The sequence below is a fragment of the Lutra lutra genome, chromosome 4 (assembly GCF_902655055.1).
Source record: "Lutra lutra chromosome 4, mLutLut1.2, whole genome shotgun sequence".
In the NCBI taxonomy this organism is placed as follows: Eukaryota; Metazoa; Chordata; class Mammalia; order Carnivora; family Mustelidae; genus Lutra; species Lutra lutra.
In genome coordinates, this window is record NC_062281.1 from 119,867,291 (window position 1) to 119,881,243 (window position 13,953).

General features: G+C 39.3%; 1 protein-coding gene across 21 annotated transcripts in view; it reads left to right on the forward strand.

Annotated features, from left to right (window-relative positions):
• The first annotated feature begins 7,783 nt into the window (after positions 1-7,783).
• ZNF644 (zinc finger protein 644) overlaps positions 7,784-13,953 on the forward strand; it is a 129,048-nt gene continuing 122,878 nt past the window's right edge. For 5 of the 21 annotated variants that reach the window (XR_007126389.1, XM_047723695.1, XM_047723710.1 and 2 more), the window contains exons 1-3: positions 8,080-8,374; positions 8,871-9,464; positions 12,141-12,292. The gene's annotated coding sequence lies outside the window, so the exon portion shown is untranslated. The other 16 variants (XM_047723699.1, XM_047723715.1, XM_047723696.1 and 13 more) reach the window with 14 other exon arrangements.

Genomic DNA, 13,953 nt, shown 5'->3' on the forward strand with positions numbered 1-13,953 from the left:
TATTTATTTTTTAAATAATTTATTTGTTTATTTGAGAGACAGAGCATGAGCAGTGGGGAGAAGAGAAAAGGGAGTGGCAGAGGGAGAAGCAGACTCCCTGCCAAGCAGGGAGCCTGACATGGCACACAATCCCAGGACCCCAAGATCACGACCCCAGCTAAAGACAAACACCCAACTGACTGAGCAACCCTGGTGCCCCTTAGCAAATATTTATTAAGCAACTACCATGAATTAAAAACATGTTCCCTGATAATGGGAAACCAAGTATAACACATCTGGCTGTTAGTCCTGTCCTCTGCCCAGTTCCCAATTTCCAATGAGGTGGGTTAAATTTCTTAAATTGGGATGGAGAGAGGCAAGGTGAAATGGAGGAAGTAGGATTCTGCATTCCCAATATTCTCCCAGCCCAGTCTTCCTGGATTAGGCAAGTGAAATGGGTGTCAGGTAACTGAGAGATTCCTGGAATCAGTGCTGTGATTCTGGAATTCCTAGCTAGTCATAAGACCTAGAATCATTCCTAGTACATTTAAGCTAGAGAAGTCAAGTACCACCAGATTGGTCCAAACTCTAGCTGAGAGTAGGATGGATTTTAATCATACAGCCAGACCTCTGGAACTCTAGCCTGTAAACCATGTAGTCTCACTCCAGTCATTTCATTAGTCTCACAATAATATGACCTTCTAATTAATGAAATTGAATTTTGGGGCCCTATTTGTCTGTCATGGAGGGGTTTACTGTAGGGAGAAGACAAGTGTACCAAAGGGTAAAACAAAGATTGCTATGTGAGTGGGGTGAGGGGGATGGAGCAGAGCCTCTCTGAGACTGGGATATTCAACTGAAACTTGAAGGGTGAGTAGGATTTAGACCAGGTGAGAGAGTGGAAAGGTATTCTGGGCAGCAGAGCCTTCTCTGATCCCCCAGACTAGTGTAGGCCTCCTCCTTGGGGTTTCAAGACTCTGCTGGCTGCTTAGTTCTGTCTCCTCTATTTATTGCACATATCACAATGGTATTTTTTCTTTATCTCCCTCCATTAGACTGGAAGCTCCTTGAGAGCCGGGACTGAGTATTCAGGATCAAGTAGCCTATCAGTTCCCTTTGTGTGAAGTAGGTACAAGGACTCTCTGGGCAGAAGAATTAAAAAGGTGATACTCTGTGCGGAAGAATTAAAACAGGTAATGCAGGCCCAAAGGCGCAAGGGTGGCTTCACAAGGGAAGGCACTTTTGTGGGAAGAAAAATGGCATCCTTTCCTAAGGAAAGATCAGCCCTGAGCTAAGGGCATGATTTGGTGAATGGAAAATGGGCTGGGTTTTAGCCTCCATTCACTGTACAGCTGAGTGTCTCTGTGAAGCACACGAACTCCAGAGCTGTACAGAATGAGCCTGGGGATTTTTCACTACAGTCTCTGCAGTGACTGACTAGTAAAGGGACTGACATACTAAAGAAATATTTAAGGGACGCCTGGGTGGCTCAGTTGGTTAAGCGGCTGCCTTCGGCTCAGGTCATGATCCCAGCGTCCTAGGATCGAGTCCCACATCAGGCTCCTTGCTCGGCAGGGAGACTGCTTCTCCCTCTGCCTCTGCTACCACTCTCCCTGCCTGTGTTCTCTCTTTCTCTCTCTGACAAATAAATAAATAAAATCTTAAAAAGAAATATTTAAAAAATAGTCCATAGAAATGGAACCTTAGACTAAGGATCCCAGTGCTATCTTAGTAACACATGTATTCTAGATAATCAGCTATGACTATGGACGTGGCTGGTAGAAAATGGTGGTGACATGTGAGAGGTAGTAATTTCCAGTGGAAGACTCACTATAGCCACTGAAGATAGCTTGTCATATCAGGGAAATAATGGGATAGTTGGTTAGACCTGTTCTTGAGTACATAAGAATGCCTTAAGGAATTTTCCAGGGGTCATAAGAGTCCCGCAGTAAACAGTGGTCACAAAACCCCTGAAGCTTATTTCTGGTTTACTTTAGTAGCAAAGAAAGCACTTATGTATGCACTATTCTCCAATATTCTATATTTTTGGGGAATAAAGCTCATTTATAACCACCTGATCAAATATGAATTGAGAAGACAAAAGCTTGACATGGTTTTTGAACTCAGGCAATAAGTAATGATATATTAGGGCAACGAAGTTGATGAAAGTCAACTGAATAAAACAGAAATGGAGGAGTTTCTAAAAATGTTCATTATTCTAAGGCATTGTTAAATGAAAGATCATGCCATTATTTTATGAACCCCTAAGAAAGAAAAAAAAAAGCCAATTACAAACAAGATTTGTAAAACACATCCTGATTTCAGAGATGTTACAATATTTAAGAGAAAGCATTATAGAACTGATGAAATTTCAATCACAAAATACCTCATCTTTTTCTTTTTTGAAGTTTTTATTTTTAAGTAATCTCTACACTCAACGTGGGGCTTGAACTCACAACCCCAAGATCAAGAGTTATGTGTTCCACTGACTGAGCCAGCCAAACACCCCTCCATCTCTTTTTTCTTTGTTTTAATATATTGTCATATCTTTAAGGAAAATAAGAGTTATTTTCCTGGTGAGAACAGTCTAAGAGTTTAAGTTCCCTTGACAGGTACGTCTTCATGGCAGGTGCAGTTTGCTATCAAAGTTTCATGACACCATCTGTTAAGATCATTTTCATATCATTCCATGCTCATTGAGCAAGTAATTTGGCATTCCTGGCACCCTTCTCTGCAGGGGAGGGAATGTGTTGATCAATCCGTCTGAGTATTCTATTATGGTTGGCAGTCAAAACTTTTCCTGTAAATTAATATATTAACATGTGATTTATACAGTTGTCTCTTATATATTTCATGCTTCTGAGCTTGATCAATTCTGGCCTAATTGATTCTCAAACTGCAAAGCTAAGAGCCAAACCCTAGAAGAAAATGACTTATTGGCATTATCATTACCACATGAGGCACTAGTTGAACAATGAGCTGACTTCTTTCTTTGTCAACTTTAAAATGCAAACAGCACTTTGAGCATTTGATTATTTGACCATAAGACATTTGAGAGTCAAGAGTGTTCTACTTACCTTCACATCTTCCAAGAGGCCCAGTACAATGTCTGAAATATTGTAGGCACCATGTGAATGTTAAAGAAGGGAATGACTCCATATTTTCAGTGGACCATTCAGGCCTAGGTAGAAAAGAATTAAATTCATCAGCTACCTGGAGACCAAAACCATTCTATGTTAAGGGTGAAGTATGACAATCAGGAATGAATCTGACAGAGTTTGTAAGAAAAAATTTAATGTCCTGGAACAAAAAGAGAAATGGATAAGAAAAATAATGGTGACATTATTGTATCATATTTTTAGGACTCTATTTTTATTTCATACTAAATGTTTCCTAAATCTATTTTTTAAAGGTTATAACTACTGTTCTTTTCCTTCTTCAATGTATTTAGAACATATTTAGAAAATTTAAGTAGATGATAGAGAAAATTTTAAGTTTCATTTTGAAGATATTTAATTTTATTTACAATTAAACTAGAGATATCAAAGTCTAATTTCTAATTATTAGAATGTAGTAAAAGGAACATATTTGTACAGTTATAACTCCTAATTATTGATTACAGAGGAAATCAATACATATGCTGGAAAATATTGGCTTACTATTTTATGTTCATTTTCTATAGTAAAGCACATGGGATGGCTGAAATTGCAGATGCCCTTTTTCCTTGGATGGATCGCAACCAAATATCCCAGAACATCTGGAATCTTTCACTGTGGAAAAAAATAAACAATAAAGGCATTTCTCCAATTTAATGTGTGTGGAAATTTGATGAAGATCTAGTGAGGGCTTTCTTCTAACCAAGAGAAGGCTGAATGGTTAGTTGCTAAGAATCCTTGAGCAGTGGCATTTACCTAGAGTCTGAGATTAGTCTCTCAGCCTCGTGCGTCCAGTGGCTCAGTTGCTCTTTCCCTTTTTTTCCTTTTCATTCACTCCTGAACCCACTGCTGTGGGCTAAGTCACTCCACTGACCTTGCTCTTACCAAGGTCACCAATGATCTTGTATACCCAGTGGACACCACTTATCTTTCATAACCTCTTTGCTACATTTACTCAGGATGTGCAGAGCCCCTGCTTTGTGTTCACCAGTCCCATTTCCTTTTCCTCCAGGGCACACTGCCTAACTACATTTCCTAGGCTCCGCCTGCCATTAAGTGGGACCATGTGACTAAATTGCTGACTAGTGGAAAGTGAGAAGTGATTTGTGCCACTTCTGGGCTTGGCCACTTCAGCTTACTGCACTCGTTTCTCCATGTGTACTCTCCGTTTCTTTGCAGAAGAGTCTTCTCATAGAAGACTCTAAGATCTTAGGAGATGGCATAGTCAAATGGTGGGAGGACTTTCGGTGCTTTGGGGCCTCCTCTTTCCTTCCCATTGACTACAGTAGAGGGTGACCTGAGTAAGAATGAAACTTGAATGTGTGAAGCCATTGAGGTTATTTGTTATGGTAGTCAGCTGTTACCAATACTTCCTTGGCTTCTGTGGGGTTAATCATGCCTGAATCTCCTTTTTTACCTCTGTCCCTCCATTTCTTGTTTTTGTAGACTTCTCCATTTATTCCTTACATATTTATTTAAGTTTCCATAGCTATTTTCTTTCTCTACATGTGTTCTGTGAACAAACTTATATATTCTCATGGACTCTCATGGTCTATTTCTGATATGCTGTTATGTAAGGAATGTGTTCCTAAATATTAAATATAATTCTTACTAAATATTAATATATATGTATTTAACCTATTTTGTACTGTGTTTTATAAGGTTTTGTTTTTAAAAACTTTTTTTATTTTTTTAAGAGGGCTCCACATCGAGCAAAGAGCTCAAAGCAGGACTTGAACTCAGGATCCCGAGATCAAGAGCCAGATACTTAATTGACTGAGCCACCTAGGCACCCCTTATGAGGTTCTGTGTTAACCATGATTTTGAAATCTTTATTATCTATTTCCTCATCTTCCCTATTCCGTAGTAAATTCAGAGTTGATGATAGTTTTTGCTAGTTCTTTTATTGGACTGTAAAATCTCCTCATGCATTCAACTACGATTTATTAAATATGTACAACAAACCATCTTATCCTTCTTTTTGCTGTGGTACCTAGTACAGCACTTTGCATAGAGTCAGCAGTCAGTGAATATTGGTTGAATTGAACAAAACTGTTTATTGCATACCTGCTATATATAAGGCTCTGTGCTGGAGTTAATGTGAGACAAAGATAAATATAAGACTTGATTTCTATTTGCTTCATCTTTTCCCATGCCAAACAACCTCTTATTTCCCACCCCAACTGACAAACATAATATTTGCCATTCCACAAATGAGACTACCGTATAGTCTTGGTATTCAGAGGTGAGTCTAGAACTAATCAGGCCCTAAGATAAATCCAAAACTTGACTTTATTACTAAGATAGTGGATTAATGAGGTTTCATTTTTTCTTATTGCTTGGAATTCAAAAGTATTAGAATGTGAAGAGTTTTCTGCTTTATCCAAAATCAAACTGCATTTTCTTTTTGATTAAGTCATTTGAGACCACAGTTTACTTTGTATCTTTTACTGGGTAATTCCATTAACTGGAATAACTTTCTTCTCTCCTTTCTTCTCCTCCTCCTCCTCCTCCTCCTCCTCCTTCTTCTTCTTCTTCTTCTGCTTCTTCTGCTTCTTCTTCTTCTCCTTCTGCTTCTTCTTCTTTTTGATTATTTAATTATTTGACAGAAAAAGAGAGAGAGAGACAGCAAGAGAGGGAACACAAGCAGGGGGAGTGGGAGAGGGAGAAGCAGGCTTTTGCTGGGCTGGGAGCCTTATGTGGGGCTGGAATCCAGGACCTTGGGATCATGACCTGAGCGGAAGGCAGACGCTTAACAACTGAGCCACCCAGGTACCCCTCTCTTTCTTTCTTTTAAAAGATTCTTAATCAGATGTATTTATCAGAGCATTACTTTATTATAGTGAATAGATATGTTTTGTGAATTTTCTGCCAGGGTCAAACTGTTTTCCACATCTTGATGTTTATTCTCAACTGCCATTTCCTTTTAATGTCTTTAAATATTTTGGCATTGTACCACATAACTGGGCCTTGGATTTTTCCAGTTGCCTACTTTTTTTTTCTTTTCGTATTACCTTTTTCAAGCTTTCTACCCTTATCAAGTTTTTTGATATCTATTTTGTTTATAGTTTCATTAACTATTACTACTTTTACTTTGTAATTACTACTATTACTTGTACTACTGTATCTATAGTACCACATTTTAGTTGGTGGATTCTAGTATAAATAGCTTCTATTAGTAAGACAAGTTCTGGATCATGATTGAGTTCTAAGTGGTTCTATTTGCTTATAATAGGATCTGTCTGCACATCTTGGTCAGTCAGTAGTGTACATTTACAACAGAGGTTGGGTTTTTTTGTTCATGGTTTTTTTTTTTGGTAGTTGCTTTTGTAGTGACCCAATGTTGGGAGAATTTTCAAGTACAAAGTATTTTTATCAATTGTAAGTCCAGTAGTAAATGGAGAAGTTCCAATTTTAATGATTCTGCAGATGAGATGACCCAAAGGGATCCCCCCCTCAATTTGCTTAAAAAATATACACATTTATATTTTATTATTTACCCATTTATGTAAATAAGGAAGGAAAATTCACACTTTAAAGAGTTTATAGAGCTGTGTGATTTCGAGAAAATTACCTGACCTCCCTTTGCCTTACTAGGTTGTAATGAAATTCATTGAATTAGAACAGTATTTGGTACCTAGTAAGAGCTCAAGTGTTAGCTATTTAAAAAAGTGTTGTCTATTATTATTAACTAGTGCAGCAAGTATAAATATCTGTTTTCGGGGATCTGTGTTTGCTGCTGTTGATAGTCACTATAGTACAGGAAAGAGAATGTTCCTCATTCTTATCAAATAAGCGCAATTGTACTGTGTTTCTCTGAGTATCAGTAACATCTTGAGGGTTTGGAGGAGCACAGTTTATGATAATAGCTAAACTAATGAAACTTTTTTTCCTTTTAAATTGAAAACAGAGATTCAGAAAAGCTGAAGAATTTATTAAGACAGGACTTTTAGATTCCTTGGGAACTTTTGGTTCATGTCAAACATATTAGCAACTTCTTGTTTGCTCAGTTCAAAAGCAAAGAGAACAGCCCAAGTCAGTGTTTCTGGAAGTATAGTGTGTGAAACTCTGCTCTCAGTCTCTTGGGGTGGATGCTTGTTAAAAAGGAAGCTTTCCAGAACTCTCTTGGAACCTACTGATTCATTGAAGGGTTAACCGGTATCTCAATTGCCTCTTATATAACCTTAATTTGGAGACTCCTGACATACTGAGTAACGTGGGGAGAAAATATCCTCCCTGCACTTGAAATCTGAAAGAATCAAATAGGGCCAAATCCTGGGTACCTTTTAGGGTAGGCTGCTCTGCTAATTGAGTTGCCACGTTTGATGCTTTGCCTGGCTATCAAGCATCTCCCAACAATTGGTTCCCTTAGGATCCAAACCTTTCTCTGCCATTACAGTTGTGACTGGAGATCTTGAGTTCCTTAGCTGTTTTCATCAACAGTAAGAAAAGAAAAGGAATTCTGGCACGCTAGTGATTATGGAAATCAAATATGGGCCTGTTCCACCTTAAAGGGCCTAGGCTTGCCTAAGTGCTTGGGTCTTGCAGAGTTTGGGCACCACCATATTTGGAGCGTGCCTACTTTGGGGCGGGAACCTCCTTGAGAGTGATTAGGTCAGCGCTGGGGGAGGTGACCTTGTTTGGTTTCTGGCACCCGAGAACAGTGGTGCACTGTTTCTGCTGCCCCCGTTTACCTAATTGGCCCAGGCGCCCCATCAGAGCAAAGCCGCCCAAGAGCTCCTCGCTGGCCGCCCCCGCGGCCCGCAGCTCGGTAGAGGCGGGAAAGCAGCGCGCCTGCGCCGTGGGAACCGGGGCCGGAGGCGAAAAGCGGGGAGCGGAGGGGGGCCGTTGGAGCCGAGTAGCGTACAGAGCGGCGTGTGACGCGGGGACGCCGCGCGCTCCCAACGTCGCCCCGGTTTGACGCACACGGCACCAAACTGTGAGTTTCAGGGGTTATTTGGTCGGATTCTCCGGGACTCGAGTGGGTTTCGGGCCTCTGGGCTGTGGCGGCGGCGGGATTGAGGGTGGCGGAAGAACTTGGGGGACCCGACCTTCGGCGCTCGGGCCCGGGCAGCTACGCCCTAGGCTGGGTCCCAACCATCCAAAAGGACGCGTTTTGCCGCACAGGCTAAGATGGCGGCGGCGGCCGAGGAGGCGGAGTTGGTGCTACACAAGGAGCCCGGGCCCCGGGTTCGGGGAGGCGGCGGCCGCGGCGGCCGCGGGGGGCGGCGGAGCCTGAGGTGAGCGGCGGCCGCCGCCGCGGGGCGGGACTCGGCGGAGAGGGGGTGGGGGTGGGGGACCTTTCCACGGCGGCGTCGGAGAATCCGGTAGCGGACACAAAGGGGCTGAGCTGGGCACTAGACTTGGGGGTTTTGTTTAGTCACATGAAGCCGAGCAGCCAGTGAGCAGTAGGGGGAAGGGGCCGAGATCAGGCGGCTTGGGGAGCCTGGCGGTCGCCATTGCAAAGCACTGAGTAACGGGGCGGTCCGAGAGCAGTCACTAACCCCTCTCCGGGGCTGCTCAGTTTTGGCCAGAAGCGCCAGTTCTGGCATTAACTAACTGTACACACCCCTCCCCTAACGTGGGACCAGGACCGCATAGCCGTCCCCTCCCCCTGTTCTGCAAGATCTTATGCCGCTAGGTGCCTGGGAAGTAACAGCAAGAGGTAAATCGCCCAAAGTGTTTGGGTTGCCAGGGGCTTGGTGGGTGTCCAGCTAAAGCTTTTTGCTTCTCCAGGTCTGATTCCCTGGCCTTTGTGTCCCTGGGAGCTTAATCTCTGCCAGAGGAAAGCAGGTGTGCTCCACTTCTCCCGTGAACCTGAAGATGAGTTGTCCCAGACCCTTCTCAGTGATTGGAAACTTAGGTGGTGGAGCTAAAGGTTTCTTGTTACGAGACTTCCACAGACGACTCTCGTGTTGGGATCCATCCATGGTTTAGCAACATTAGTGGAAAACTTTTCTTGAACTGAGTAATACTGACATAAATTTAGTTTTTATAAAACTTTGATGTCTAGACTTCAGATTTTGTGTGGTCATTAAGAAGTACTCAACAAGGGGGTAAACACAATGAGGGCCTAAATGATGGTCCTGTTTTGTATACAAGTCAATAATTACAACAGAAATACCAAAACACCATCATCTCTTCTGGCCATTTCCGACTAATGCCAGTCTTGTTGCATCTGGATGATAGATTAGATTTGCCTTAATAGTATATTGCTTCTCTGCTGTAGTTTAGTTCCATTTCTTTGGTCCAAGAAGAAGGACAGCATTTCAAAAAATAGACAACTCAAGTTACTCAAAGGAAACCTGCTCTTTGCCTTCAGTGTCGTGTGTAAGTATCCAGGGAACTTGATGGCAGTAATCTTGCCTTGGTAGTTTTGGTGAGAAAAAGTTAGTTTTTATGAGGAAGTTATAATTTGGTTTAGACATTTTAATTGGTGAAACATGAAGGCTTGACCACTGTTGGTGCAGTGATAAGTATATTGCTGTTAAAATCATGGCAGTGTAAATTTTAGAAATCTAACATAACCTTATGCTGCACTTACAGCTGCATCATACTTTGTATATTGTGTTAACTGCGATTTTAAATGCAAAACTTGGAGACAACTAATGTTTTGGCCGGGTCACATTAACAGAGTAAATAATGTGATCGGAGGGAGAAACACATTGAGATCGTTAACTTTAGATCTGTTCAAATTAAAATTTGAATTTTTTAAAGATTTTATTTATCTGACAGAGAGAGATCACAAGTGGGCAGACAGGCAAGCAGAGAGAGAGAGAGAGAGGAGGAAGCAGGCTCCCTGCAGAGCAGAGAGCCCGATGCGGGACTCGATCCCAGGACCCTGAGATCACGACCTGAGCTGAAGGCAGAGGCCTAACCACTGAGCCACCCAGGTGCCCCTAAAATTTGAATTTTTTAATGTAACTTAAAACTTTCATTTTCCTTGCTTCTTTCAGATATATATTTTCCCCCTTTTAGCTTTTCTTCTAATAGAGAACAATCTTATTGTATTAATGAATAGAAGATACATTAACATTGACAAAATGTATTATTGAGTCATTCAGTGTTAGAGTGAAAGGAATCTCAGGGAGCAGCTAGTTATACCCACTGTTTTATGATATATTGAGGGCCAGATATGATTATGTTAGTGCATAATGGAAAATTATCTTTTCAACTTCTATCCCATTGCTCTTTTCGTTGGTCACATTGCTGGGATGAGAAGGTGACTCTCTGTAACTAATGGTTGAAGAATGAAACAAGGGAGTATGTTTGAAAGTATCTGTTACATACAATTATTTTAATGAGAACTTTTGTGACAATAAGTTAAAAACTGTTATTTAACATGTTATGGTGATGTAGTTTTTAAAATGACTTCCAGTGAAATAATTCCAGATACCAAATATAGACATTTCAGGTTAATTTTGGAGCAGTGTTGCTTTTGAATTTCAAGTTTTTCAAAAAGCAGTCTTGACCCCCAAAATTTAAAGAAACAAATAGCTTGATGAACTTCTTGGGAAGTTTGAAGTAACTGCCATTACTACCAGTTATTACATAAGAAATGAGATGCCAAAAACAATGATGTAGTGCCTTCATTTTGTAATAGATTTTTTTTTTTGGGTAAATGGACGTGCCACTTAGATTGACTCTTGTTAAAAACAATTTGTTAAGATTACTACGACCACCGAATAGATCTGTAAGATCTATTAGGAAATTCAACAAGGAGCAAAGTCATTTATGGTAGAATCTCACAGTTCTTTAATTTCTTTATCAAATATAACAAAAACTTGTTAAATTGTATTGAGGTTTTAAAGCTTTTTTTTTTAATTTTTTTTTTTTTAGAGGTTTTAAAGCTTTTATGGGTTATTTAAAATGCGTTTAAATTACTGATTTTTTGAAGAAAGTTGGTAAGCTATTGCTTTATTTTCAACACCGTGTGAGTGGATTTACTTGCATTTTAGTCTTATGATAATTAGGATTATTCTCAGATGATTTGTAATTACAGAGTGAGTCTGTTACCTGCAAACCTTAAACATTTTGCAGTTTTAGTTTGTTACTCAAGTTATAAGAGGGAGAGTTTTGGTGTGGTTGAACTGAGACTGTATTGGGTAGCAGGACAAGAAAAGAGAGTCAAGGACAGTTACTGGGAGTGGTGGGGATACCTGCAATTTAGAGAAATTGATAGAAAAGATCAGGTTTGTCGGAGATACACAGTTAGTGTTAGGGTTACTTACTTAGATTCTTTTCATGGTATGATTCCAAAGGAAAAGAGTGGATCTTATTCTTGTAGGAATACTTTTTTCATGATTGCTTTTCAGGCAATCTTAAGGCAGAGGTTTGCACTGAATTCAGAAATAGGTATGATGAATTAACAATTCCTAATTTTTAGAACATTCTTTTTAAAAAAGTATTTTTAACTTTTTAATTGATAACCCTATATAGTAAAACATGAGAATAAAGGATGGCTACTGTGGTATTTTGGATAGGTATTCAAATGAATTCTAACTTTTTACATTAATCCCTATAGAGACTATTTTGTAGATGGAATTTGTAAATATTTACAAAGTTATGAGATGTAGCAATGACTAAAGCAGTTCTGGAAGCATTGTCTTTTAATTCAGGTTTATTAGAGGGATATCATTGCTTTTAATATTATAAACCATTTACATCTTTGAATTTTCAGAAAATTGACAGTAATCAATCTGATTCTACCACTAGCTCACCCTGCTGGTTGGCTGAAGTATTTCTGTCTTCTCTTAAAAATAAATACAAAGATCATTAGAGACCTAGAGGGTAGAACAGCAAATTCAGTTCATAGTCTTTCTTCAGGAAGATGGGGGTCTCCATGAAAAAGGTATTTTCTCATCTTTAGGGTCTTAGTTGCTCTACTGTTAAGATTTTTCTGAAATCTGCCAAATTTGAATTGTGGAGTTACTATCCTCTTTGAATTTACTAGAACTCTTATGTGATTATGAGGAGTTACTATGTTTTTGTTCTTTTAAATTCAAGATAGGACATCCTTTGACAATTGAGAGATGTTAGCATGGAAAACAAAGTCCTGTGAGATAACTTTCCAGGAGGAGAAAAGCAGAGGATTTCAGGGAGAAGAAAAGAAGCATGCCAGGACAGAAGCAGCAGCGCACACTTCCAAATGGAGGAAAGTGAGGCTGGATTAAGATTAGTGTTTCTAAGATACTACCTTTATACTCTCCCTCTACTAATGTTTGCTTTACCTCTTCTGTTTGCAAGCTATAGCCTTCCCATTTCATTTGGGATTCTTCGAACTGTGATCTTGTGAGTAACTTTGTAAAAAGTATAGATGAGTCATTTGTTCCTTGCAACTTAATTCTATTAGTCTAGATTGTGGTACAGTTGAAGTTGGTTAGAGTGATAAATATGATTTTTAGGTAATAAGCCTTTTAGTATGTGTATCATTCCTTGAAGTTGAATATATAGCCTTTAAAAGTTTTTAAAAGACTTTGTAAAAAGTCCAGAAATGTAAATACGTTAGGAACCAAGTGGATAATTTAAAATAAAATCCTAATAAAGTGTTAGGATTAAAATACCAAGCATAGATATCTGTATGATATCAGTTTTTTTAATCTACCTTTTATAAGAGATTAACATTTTTATCCTTTTCTTTCATAGCATTTATCCTTTTACTGGAAAGCTTAATGCAAATCTTTTTTATCAGTTTCTTGAGAAAGATGTTAAATGTAACTTTTATTTTCAAAACAGCATTTATTGGGGAGGGAATGATTGCCAATTGTTGAATGGTTTGTGAAGGTGGATAAAACCTTGCCAAAGTGGGAATTAATTTCCTGCTGCTTACTATTGATTTACTGAATAATACACACACACACACACACAAGCGTGTATATGTACACATACACACACAGGAGATCATAGTTGCATTGATAATTGTATATGAATAAAGAAGCAGGATGAGATAAGGTTTAAAAGTGTAAGCCTTGAAGTAAATCTAGCTGTGTGGGGGTGCCTGGCTGGCTCAGTTGGTGGAGCATGTGAGTCTTGAGTCAGGTTGTGAGTTCAGGCCCCACTCCCTACATTGGGCATAGAGAGGACTTAAAAAAAAAAATCTAGCTGTGTGAGCACTAAGTAAGAGGATTTAACAGTAATATCATCTTCATAGAAGCTTAAGGTTTACATTGCATAATTCTCATAAAGTCCTTAGCTTTCTGGTACCCAATGAATACACAAATGTTAACCTTTTATAATAATAGTTATTACTATTACCATTGTTTAATTTTTTTTTATAGTAACTTGATATTTTCATCTGCATGTGATTTGGAATCGTATACTTTTGCTGCTTTTCCTTTTTTAGACCCATGTCTATAAAGGTAAGGTTGTAAGGAAGTCAGAGGCAGGCACCAAAGTTTGCCCTCTCCAGTTCTAGCAGCAAAATCTATTAAACAGGTTCAGTATTTCAGGAACACATTCGCTTTTGTTACTGTCAACTGATGAATAAAGGCACTTGAGAATGAGTACATTCTAGTAAAGTTATTTCCCAACCAATGTGTTGGTTTATCTTTGTTAAAGCATCCTAAATTTCTTCACTCTCCTTTAAAATTTTGACCGTGAGAATGGTGGTGATCATTAGTAGAGAGGAGAAAGTGAGTGGTTTTGTGTATTTGTACGTAATAACATATAAACTCCAGATAGGAGAGAAGAGAAGCTTCAATAGCAGCTAGATTGAGGAGAGGAGAGGCATGTGAATCTTTTCAATGCTTAGTCTGAGTTAGGGGAATTTCCTCAAACAGCATTTCCTTTTGCTGTTTTCTTCTCTATACTTTGTTTTGTA